Here is a 10,810-nt window from a genome sequence, read left to right as displayed (position 1 = left end):
ATCCCTCTTTTCAAATAATCCAATCCAAATAAAAGAATAAACACGAATTAAAATGGTGGGTCCGAACTATTTTAAAATAGTACCCTCACTATTTAAAAAAAAAAATAAACGTGTCCTTATAGTTGTGCTCACTTGTGGTCAGTCAATTTCATGATCTAATATCTTTGCTCTGGTACCATGTTAGTTATTAGTTACATTCTCCTAGTTGTCTTCTGCTACTTACAAATTGAGGATGTATATCTATATAGATTATCATTCATGTCCCTGCTCACACTTGCATTTACATGCGGATATACATGCATAGAAGTATACTCTCATATGCACAAGCGTAACCCAACATACACTTAAAGAACAATGTGTTTGATTATTTCTAACATTTTGAGGATAATATACCAATATGCTTTATAGTTCATATTTTATAGATTTGATAGTATGTCATCTGGCTTAGTCGTCGTGAATCAGTGATAGATTTGATGAAATCTTCAAAGCATTATTAATATGTGAATTCTTTCAACTTTCAGTGCATCGAGCATGGTGTTTCTGCTGCTACTCCCAAGATTGGCAATCCCTCAAAAGTGGAATTGGGTAATAAAAGTGAATAATTCTCGTCACAGCCATGACGTAAATTTGGAAAATAGTGTTGTAGATTGAGCTTTGACAGGTAAAACTAAAATCTACCCATCTTTATCCTTGCATGCATTTTAAGTACTCATGTTGCGTCATGGTTTTTGAAAGCGAGAGCTAAGCTGAATGTTGACAAGTTTGTTCTAAATTTAGGTCTTGGTGCTCATCTTTGGGACCCAAAGGACTTGAATCCTCCCTGATTAATATCCATCCATCCATGTGGCAGGCAAGAGATATTTTGTATTTATCACATGAAGGCAAGATATACTTTGTATTTATCCATGTGGTAAGCATGTTCAATCTCCTCTAAATATCACATATTTTTTTTTTCAACATAAAACCCTAATTGCACAGATAATTTCACGGTACAAGTGATAGATAATATGAACCAAGATATTACAATACGCAAAGCCAGTTTAATGTTTTCATCTTGTACGGTAATGAATACATCTCGTATGTTTTTACATCCTGTAGAAACAGCACCCTTGTTATTTGCTCCTAGAAAATTTCTTGTAGAAAGAAGTTGAGAAGCAATAAATTTGAAGGATTGGCGATTATGAAGCATGAGTATTAGTCAAAAAATAATAATTTCAATAACGATATAATGTGTATTCTAGATAAAGTGCTGTGTACGGTGCGTTTTGCTGGCAAAGCGGTAATAGAAAGAGAGGAGACTAGTTTTGGTTGCAGATAAGACCCTTGAGAGCAGAAAAAGGAAAATAAGTTCTCAAAATAAGTATTGAATGAACTTCCTAATTGGCAATGTTTTGTATGATTGACACCACTCATTTTCATATGCCCATCTATATACGGTCTAATTAGGTCTGGAGCTTTCTAGCTGAGCTAAAATTTCTTTTGCAGCTAATTTTGAACATAAAGAATGCTTCTAAGCCATTTAATCTCTTGCTCAAGGTAAGCCTATGTTACCTGGGGTGTTTCCATGCCCACACCGAAACTTTCTTGCACTCTCCTTGGAGTATAGAACAAATAGCTTCTGTCCAAAGTGGGCATACCGTACTTCATCTTATATACTTCTGTGGCAAATAGAAGCGTACATATTCCTATATATGCTGATCAACACATATTTCATTCATGCAAAAGATAAGAAAGGACAACTCGTCTTACAATAATGTTGGACATAATCAGCACTAGTTGCCCACATTACAGTAGCTCAGAAAAATACTTCAGACTACACCGGAGCACTAACATCACTCCGAACCCATGGAAACCTTAGCAGGCTCACATTTATTCCACAACATTATTATAAAATCCACACGATACTACTCAGCCAAAAAGTGTTGATTCTTTATCGATGAGGTGCTTGTCTGTTCCCTCAATCCCGAGCTCGAACCATTTACCGGCGTCGTTCACGCGAAAGCCCTAAAAGTAGAGCTGGTCGCGTCGGATCCTCAGCCTGACCTTACTCTTCCCGCCGTCGAAAGCCAGTACAATGTCGTACCAAGTGAGATTCTTCACAAAATTAGGATCCTTTTCGTCGAGTACAGTGGGGAGTACAGGACGATTGCGTGTCCAAGTCTCCGCTAAGTCCTGACGCATCTTCTCGATCTTGCTCACCTAGTTTGCCGCTGTCAGGTCAGTGCTAAGGTTGATCTCTATGGATTTGATCGCGAAGAAATGAAAACATTGCAAATAGAGTTAGATGATACATAGTTTAAGTGCACTTGGACTCATGACTCAGATAGGATTAATCATTTTGACTGAACTAGGGCCAAATACATCATCCTAGCCCATCTCGATACTTAAAAGATTTGATGAGTGGAAGAGATTTTTAACAATAATCAAGGTAATTGTGGGATTTGAGCTTTCTCACTACACTTTAATGGTTTAATGATAGATATTTGATGATATCTGAATGATTATAATTTGTTCATACACTAAGATGAAACTTGTACTTATTCCCACCATTCACTTAAAAAAAGCTTAATATCAGAAAACCCACCCTAACTTTAAATGATTATTGGAAAACCCTCATTAACTTTTAAAATATCAGAAAAACCTCCTTAAGTTTAGGGGTTATCAGAAAACCCCCTTTAACTTTAAGGTTTTATCACAAAACCCCCTAACCGTGTTATCCTTTGTTATCCCTATTCTCAGCAAACAGAAACACTCCCAAGTTACGAATTTGACCCATGCGTGATGAAAGAATTTAAATTTTAGTTTTACACAATCTGATTTCTTTCAGGAAAAACACGCCCACTAAACCTATGTAGGGGTACTCTTGTCTACTGATAATTTGGGATACCGAGGGATAGCGCCATTATGGGCTTTTTTATTATTGTAAAACCATAAAATTTAAGAGGGTTTGTTGATAACCCCTAAACCTAAAGGGTTTTTCTGATATTTTAAAAGTTGAGCGGGGTTTTTTGATAATCGTTCAAAGTTAAGGGGGTATTTGTAAGTGCTGAGAACCAAACCCCGGTAACTAATCCTGATGCCATTGTTTACTTTAACAACACCGACTAATCCACAAACGCGAAACATGTGTCCTTGAATGATTCTCCTCTACGAAACATCGTACATCTCGATATATTTTTATATAGAATGGAGACAAGAATTCAGCATTATTAGATGTAAAAAACATATGAAGAAAACAATTATTAGAATTGGACAAGAGCACATGCAAGGTGCACGCGCACGATAAATTAACTAAATGGGGTATCCAACTTATAATCTCATGCAGTACATGTAAAAAACATATGAAGAAAATAATTAAACAGTTTCAGAAGTTAGTAATGTATACATATATAGTTAAACATGTGTCCTTGGTTTGATTAAACGTCGGCCCCTCTCTCTCTCTCTCTCCCCAAATCATATCCTTAACTCAATTAATTGGCCTCTCTCTCTCTCTCTCCTCTCTTTTTTCTTTCTCCCCCAAATCATATCCTTAACTCATTTAATTGGCCATTTTTTATTCTCTTCATCTTGAAGAAGATTCCCTTATTTCTCCCTCTAAATCTCTTAAAACTAGGGATTGCTTTAACTTATCTATATAATGGTTTAAAACGCCCAATCTCCAAAGATAATTTTTTTAATTGGTGATTTCGTTGAAGATGACTCTAAATATGTTGTTGAGGGGAGAAAAGCATATATGGGGACAGCTAGACTTAACAACAAAAACATAAACTTAACAACTAACAAGATATGCTTAATAGCTAATGGTTACACTGTGTAGTTGACGAAAAAGCTTAACAAACACATAAGCTTAACAACCAATATGTAAACTTAACAACTGACGAAAAAGCGTAACAACAAACACATAAACTTAATAACTGACAGAAAGCTTAACAATAAATACATCAGCTTAACAACCAATGCATAAACTTAACAACTGAAGAAAAAGCTTAACAACTAATGAATAAGTTTAACAATTAACCAAAAGCTTAACACCAAATGCATAACGTTAAAAACTAACGGGAAAGCTTAACAACACGTAAGCTTAGCAACAAATGCATAAGCTTAACAATTGAAGAAATAAAAATCCGTGGGTTCGATTTTCAAGAAAGAGAATCTCACCCTGAAGAGAAAACAGCGTGTACAGGAAAATGGCGAATGAGGCGTTTTGGTTTGGGATGGTCGACCGTGAACGTGCACAATACAGGGTGCTTGTTCGGGTTTTTGGCCGGTCGACCGCAGGAGCATGTGCGGTCGACCGCGAGGCGTTTTTGTGCAGGCGTCAATTTCATCACTCTGTGCGGTCAACCACGAGTGGCGCGGCGGTCGACCGCGACGCAGTTCGGGTTTTTGGCCTTGTTTCCTGATTTGGTTTGGTTTGCTGTTTTGATATAAATAGGAACTTCGTTTCCTAGGGTTTAAGGAGAGATTTTTATTAGAGATAGAAGAGAGTTTTGAGTACTTTGAGAGGGAGATATTGTGAGCAAGTTGAGAGCTTTGGTTGAGGGTTTATTTGAGTGATTTTGTGAGTTTGTAACCCTTTATACTATCTTTGATTTAGTGGAATCTGCCCATCCTCTCCCAGTGGACGTAGGCAAATTGCCGAACCACGTATATATCTGTGTTTGCGATTGTTTTATCGTATTTTATTAGTTTGCACTCGTATTTTGTTTAGTTCTCTTCTCCCGTGACTCACCGACTTGTTTGGTTGTCGAGCACGCTTCCGCAAAGGCGCGTGACAAGTGTTATCAGAGCTTTCAGGTTTCAGATCTAGGGTTTTGGCATTAGGTGGAGGAAGATTCAGCGTGAAAGCTTGGTTCTTGGAGTTCTAGGCTTCGGTGGAGATAGTGTTGCTGAGTTGCCGTTGGAGATCTCGCTTTCCTCGTGTGGTTAGGAGTTCTATTTAGAATCCGAGCTAGGGTTCAGTTGGGTAATTCTTGATTTCTATCAAAGTTTGAATCTTTCTTTGCAATTTAGAGTTCGTAAGTATGGGAGAAGAAGTTGGTAAAAGCAGTAAGGTGGTAGCGGGTATAGTTCAAATTAGTTTTCAGAACACCAAGATTAGTATGGTGAAATATGACGGCAAGATCAATTTTAGTTTGTGGATGAGCGATGTTCAGGATGCGCTCAATACTCAAAATTTGTAGGAGACCATCAAGGTCCATGAGAGGCCACCAAAATATGAAGAGGCGGTATGAAAAAAGATGAATAGGAATGTTTGTGGGGTGATTAGATCCTGTTTGGAATAGGAGCTGAAGTATGATGTGATTGGGGTGACGTCTGCAATGAAGATATGGGAAATTCTCAACAACATGTACCTTACGAAGAGTGTTGAGAACCGGTTACACTTATTGTGAAGACTCTTCAGATTTTAAATGTCCAGAGGCACCTCGCTTGCGGCTCATGTGAACAACTACACTAAGTTGTTTATCGAACTTGGCGAATGTAGATAAGAAGATAACGGACGAGTACAAGACGATTATCTTGTTGGGCTTCTTACCAGATGAGGAGTATGATACATTCGTGCTCACTTTGTTGAACGGGCGATCTTCCATCACCTACAGTGAAGTAACTAATGCATTGACAAACTACGATTTGAGGAGAAATGACAAAGAGACTTCCTGCGCTAGTACTTCAGGAGAGGCCTTATCGATGAGAGGTAGAAGCCCATATCTGAGAAGTGGCAATAGGAGCAGGTCAAAGTCAATGGGCCATCATCAGTTAGCAAAGAACTAGTGTGCGTTCTGTAAAGAATATGGACATTGGAAGATAGACTGTCCGAAGCTCAAGGAGAAAGAGAATGACAAGAAGAAGGGCCCAAAGGCCAATGAGGTGAATGTTGCGAAAGGCAATGATTTCGATGACTTAAGCTTTTCTCTATTGATTACTCCAGAGGTGAACCATATAGATGCATCAGATTGGATGCTTGACTCTGGCGCTACTTATCATGTGACTCCTAGGCGAGATTGGTTTGTATCTTTTGAGAGACTCGATGGGGGTGTTGTTATCACAGGAAATGATCAATCCTGTGGCACATTTGTGAGATAGGTACCATGCAGATTCGTATGTACGATGGAGTAATCCGTGAATTGAATGAGGTGAGATTCGTTTCTCAGCTGAAGAAGAATCTTATTTCAGTTGGAGCTTTGGAGACGAAGGGATTCAAGGTGACCTCGAGAACGCCGTAGCGAAGGTTACTAAGGGATCTTTGGTGGTGATGAAGGGAGTCTGCAGTCAGAATTTGTATTATCTGAAGGGGATCATCGAGATTGACCAGGTAGCTTCAGCTATTTTAGAGACGGACATGAGCAGACTTTGGCACTATAGGTTGGGACACATAGGTGAGAAGTCTCTGTAGGCGTTGTGCAAGCAGGGGTTATTGAAGGGAGCTAAGAGTGAAAAAATTAAGCTCTGTGAGCACTGCGTACTTGGTAAGAAGATAAATGTGAAGTTTGAGACAACCATCTATAGGACGACGAGCATCTTGGACTACGTGCACACAGACGTTTGGGGTCCCACCAAGACTGCATCACTTGGTAGTTGATATTGGTTCCTCACTTTCGTAGATGACTATTCTAGGCATTGTTGGGTGTACACCATGACGAAAAAGAGTGAAGTCCTAAATTTATTTGTGGAGTGGAAGAAGAGATTGAAACTGCAGACTAAGAGAAAGATCAAGACGTTGCGATCCGACAACGGTGATGAGTATACTTCAGACCCCTTTCAGCAGCTATGTCGAGACGAGGGCATAGAGAGACACTTCACAGTTAGTCATACACCGTAGTAGAATGGGGTGGCAGAGAGGTTGAATCGGTCTTTGCTGGAGAAGGTCCGATGTTTGTTGCCGCAGAATGATTTGGAGAAGATCTTTTGGGCTGAGGCAATTTCTTATGCAAGCCACCTTATTAATAGGCTACCTTCATCTGCGATTGAGGGAAAAAACCCTTATGAAGATGTGGTCAGGAGAGCCAGCACATGACTATGACCAGCTCAAGGTATTTGGGTGCCCTGCATTTTATCATGTGAAGACAGATAAATTGGAACCTCGAGCTAGGAAGGTCATATTTGTAGGATTCAAGCGTGGTGTCAAGGGATACAAACTATGGGATCCAGTGGATAAGAAAATTGTGCTGAGTAGGGACGTCACATTCGACGACGCTTCTATCTTGAAGCTTCACAGCTCTCATCAGGTGGAGAGCACCCCGACAGAAGAGACATCGCAAGTGATGGAGATCGATGCAGCTCCACATTATCCAGATGATATAGTATCCATTAAAGTGCCGACTGGGGTGATGCCAGACGAGCATGGTGATAACGTGGAGGATACGGGTACAAATAAGCAGGATCAGGGACCGACGGCCAGGTTTAGAATTCTATTACGGTTCGGAGACAGAGGAGAAACATACGGATGCCAGCATGATATACCAACACAGTAGTTACGTATGCACTTCTATTGGAGAGTGTCGATGAGATGATGCCTACTACATTCAGAGAGGTCGAGCAGAGTTCGGAGGCTGATTCGTAGCAGGTGTCTACGTAGGAGGAGATGGAGGCAGATTCAGATTTTACAGGATGTGCTGATAGCAGGAAATCAACATCAGGCTATATTTCTGCTCGCTGGAGGAGCAGTTTCCTGAAAAAGTGCCAAGCAGTCATTAGTGACAACATCCACAATGTAGGCAGAGTATGTTGCTGTTTTTTAAGCAACATTGCATGCCTCTTGGCTCAATAATTTCATCAGTGAACTAAAGGTGGTGGATTCCATTCAGAAACCAGTAAAGTTGTATTGTGATAATCAGACAGTTGTACAGTTTGTAAAGAACAAGAATTTTTCCAGCGGGAATAAGCACATCGGTGTGAAGTACTTGTTAGTCTTTGATAAGGTCGAATAAGGATTGATTGAGGTTCCTCATCTGCCGACTCAGTTGATGATTGCTAATCCATTGACCATGGGAATTTCTCTAGGGTTCTTCAAGGAACATGTCTCCAGTATGGGTGTTTTAGAGTCTTTCGATTCTGTATGATCAATGACATTTAGTTGTCGTAGTAGTTTTATTTTATTTTCAAGTACTATATTCCGGATTGCTTTGAGCTCGTAAAGAAACTATTGTGCTGATTTTTTATATTAGCAGTTTGATATTTCAAGCATTGTGTTATTGGTCATTGTTGTTTGATATATATATATATATATATATATATGTAGATGATATATTGCTTGCCAGCAGCGATATTCATCTCCTACATGAGACTAAAGATTTTCTTTCGAGGCATTTTGATATGAAAGACCTCGGAGATGCTCATTATGTTTTGGGCATCAAGATCCATAGAGATCGAACTAAAGGCTTGTTGGGCTTATCTCAAAGGGCTTATATTGAGAAAGTCCTTCAACGATATGGCATGAAGTTTTGTGCACCAGGTGAAGCCCCAGTTGTCAAAGGAGATATGTTCAACAAATCTCAATGCCCACGAAATGAAGTTGAGCGTAGGCTCGTGAACTCTGAGGAGTATGTCTCTGCAGTTGGCAGTCTAATGTATGCGGTGTCATGCATCAGGCCAGACATCAGTTATATCGTGGGAATATTAGGCAGGTTTCAACAAAATCCTGGTGTAGCTCATTGGAAAGCTGTAAAGAATGTTTTGCGGTATTTGCAGAGGACCAAGGATTTCATGTTGGTCTACAGAAGGTCTGAAAATCTAGAAGTCGTTGGTTATTCAGATTCAGATTTTGCCGGATGTGCGGATAGCAGGAAATCAACATCAGGTTATATATTTCTGCTCGCTGGAGGAGCAGTTTCCTGGAAAAGTGCCAAGCAGTCCTTAGTGACGACATCCACCATGGAGGCAGAGTATGTTGCTGTTTTTGAAGCAACATTGCATGCCTCTTGGCTCAAGAATTTCATCAGTGAACTAAAGGTGGTGGATTACATTCAGAGACCAGTAAAATTGTATTGTGACAATCAGGCAGTCGTACAGTTTGTAAAGAACAAGAATTTTTCTAGCAGGAATAAGCACATCGGTGTGAAGTACTTGTTAGTCCTTGATAAGGTCGAACAAGGATTGATTGAGGTTCCTCATCTGCCGACTCAGTTGATGATTGTTGATCCTTTGACCAAGGGAATTTCTCCAAGGCTTTTCAAGGAATATGTATCCAGTATGGGTGTTTTAGAGTCTTTCGATTCTGTATGATCAGTGAGATTTAGTTGTCGTGGTAGTTTTGTTTTATTTTCAAGTACTATATTCTGGATTGCTTTGAGCTCATAAAGAAACTATTGTGCTAATTTTTTAGCAGTTTGATATTTTCAAGCATTGTGTTCTTGGTCATTGTTGCTTGATATATATATTTTAAAGTAAAGAAAACTAAAGTTTAAAGTAAAAAGTTTTAAGTTAATTGTAAAGAAACTCGAATTAAAGACAATGGTCCATAGAGTCATAAATGTTAAAGTAAAGAGACTCTTAAATTTGCGCAGAAGCTGAATGTGATTGGGCATCATATTTGAGGCTTTCGTTCTGGACTAAAGGTGATGGTTTTCACATGGCGGATGCTAGTAAAAGTTTCAGAACGGCACGTTTGTGTATGTTGCAGAGGACATTTAAGGGCGTACATCGGATTTGACCATAAGGGATGTATGGCTCTATTACACTCCACTAAAACCACCATAAGGAAAATGTCTTTAGAACATTAGTGGTACTAGCGGTTGGACCGTGGAGTGACCTTGTGCCATATTAGAGCATATAGTGTTTTCACGATCAACCATTAGTGGTACTTTTGTTTTAAGGAAAAAGTTTCGGAAACTATCCTAATGAGAATCATGGCAACAAGTTGTTTTCTAAAATAAATCGGTGCGCACCCGACTTTAAAAGTTTTTTAAAAATTTAAATGTTTTTTCAAATTAAAATGAGGTATGTTGTGTCAAGTGGGAGATTGTTAGGTTCGATTAATCCAACGAACCCATGTGGCCCAAACTACTCGATTTTTTATTTGATTTAATTAAAGTTGCCATCGATTAAAGTTAGGATCAGGATACTAACCACATGGTCTGGTTAGACAGTTTTATGTTTATCAAGTTGGGTGGTTATCTTGAATATCTAAAGGATAGGATCGATCGGAGTATAATCCCACGGTTATGATTAAACCATGATGGGTAAGGTTAATCACAAATATCTATTTAAGGGTGGGAGTCCCTCCTCTCAACCGTACGCAGAAAAGAGACCAAATTCCCATCGTTGGCTACGGGAGGAGAGAGGAGAAGACTTCTATTGTTTTCGTCGGTGAACGGTAACTTTAATCTATATTTCTAGTTCAATTATTCATGTCTAGATCGTTGGAGCGTTTGGTAACTGGAGTGTTTTTCTGTTTCTGTTTCTTTTTTTCAAAAAACCAATGAAACATGTTTGGGAACTCCAGTGTTTTTTTGAGATGACCATATACAAAACTTAAAAATGTAACGCTTATCTCAAACACCTAAAAGATGTTTTTATATTCCCGTGACCTTTTTATCCCTAAACCAGCCATCCCGCGACCGCCGATCGCCACCGCCGGACTCGTCCGACCAGTCACCGACCGGTCGCCCAGATTCGAAATCACCGCCCCTTAACAACATCGCCGCGCAGAATCGAAATCGCCGTCCCAAATCCCGTCGATCGTCCGGCCCCTGAACTCGTTGCGCCCGACCCGTTCGATCGCCGCCCCTGACTCGCTGCCAGATCGAAATCGCCTTCCCCCCAACCCTGTCTTCGTCGCCCTGACCCGTTGATCACCGCCCCTGACTCGTCG

At 39.8% G+C, this 10,810-nt stretch overlaps 1 pseudogene; it reads left to right on the top strand.

Moving 5' to 3' along the window:
- Positions 1-1,193, top strand: part of LOC109835719 — a 20,954-nt pseudogene extending 19,761 nt beyond the window's left edge.

Source organism: Asparagus officinalis, chromosome 3 (genome assembly GCF_001876935.1).
Source record: "Asparagus officinalis chromosome 3, Aspof.V1, whole genome shotgun sequence".
NCBI classification, from domain to species: Eukaryota; Viridiplantae; Streptophyta; class Magnoliopsida; order Asparagales; family Asparagaceae; genus Asparagus; species Asparagus officinalis.
This window is presented reverse-complemented; position numbering and strand designations above follow the sequence as displayed.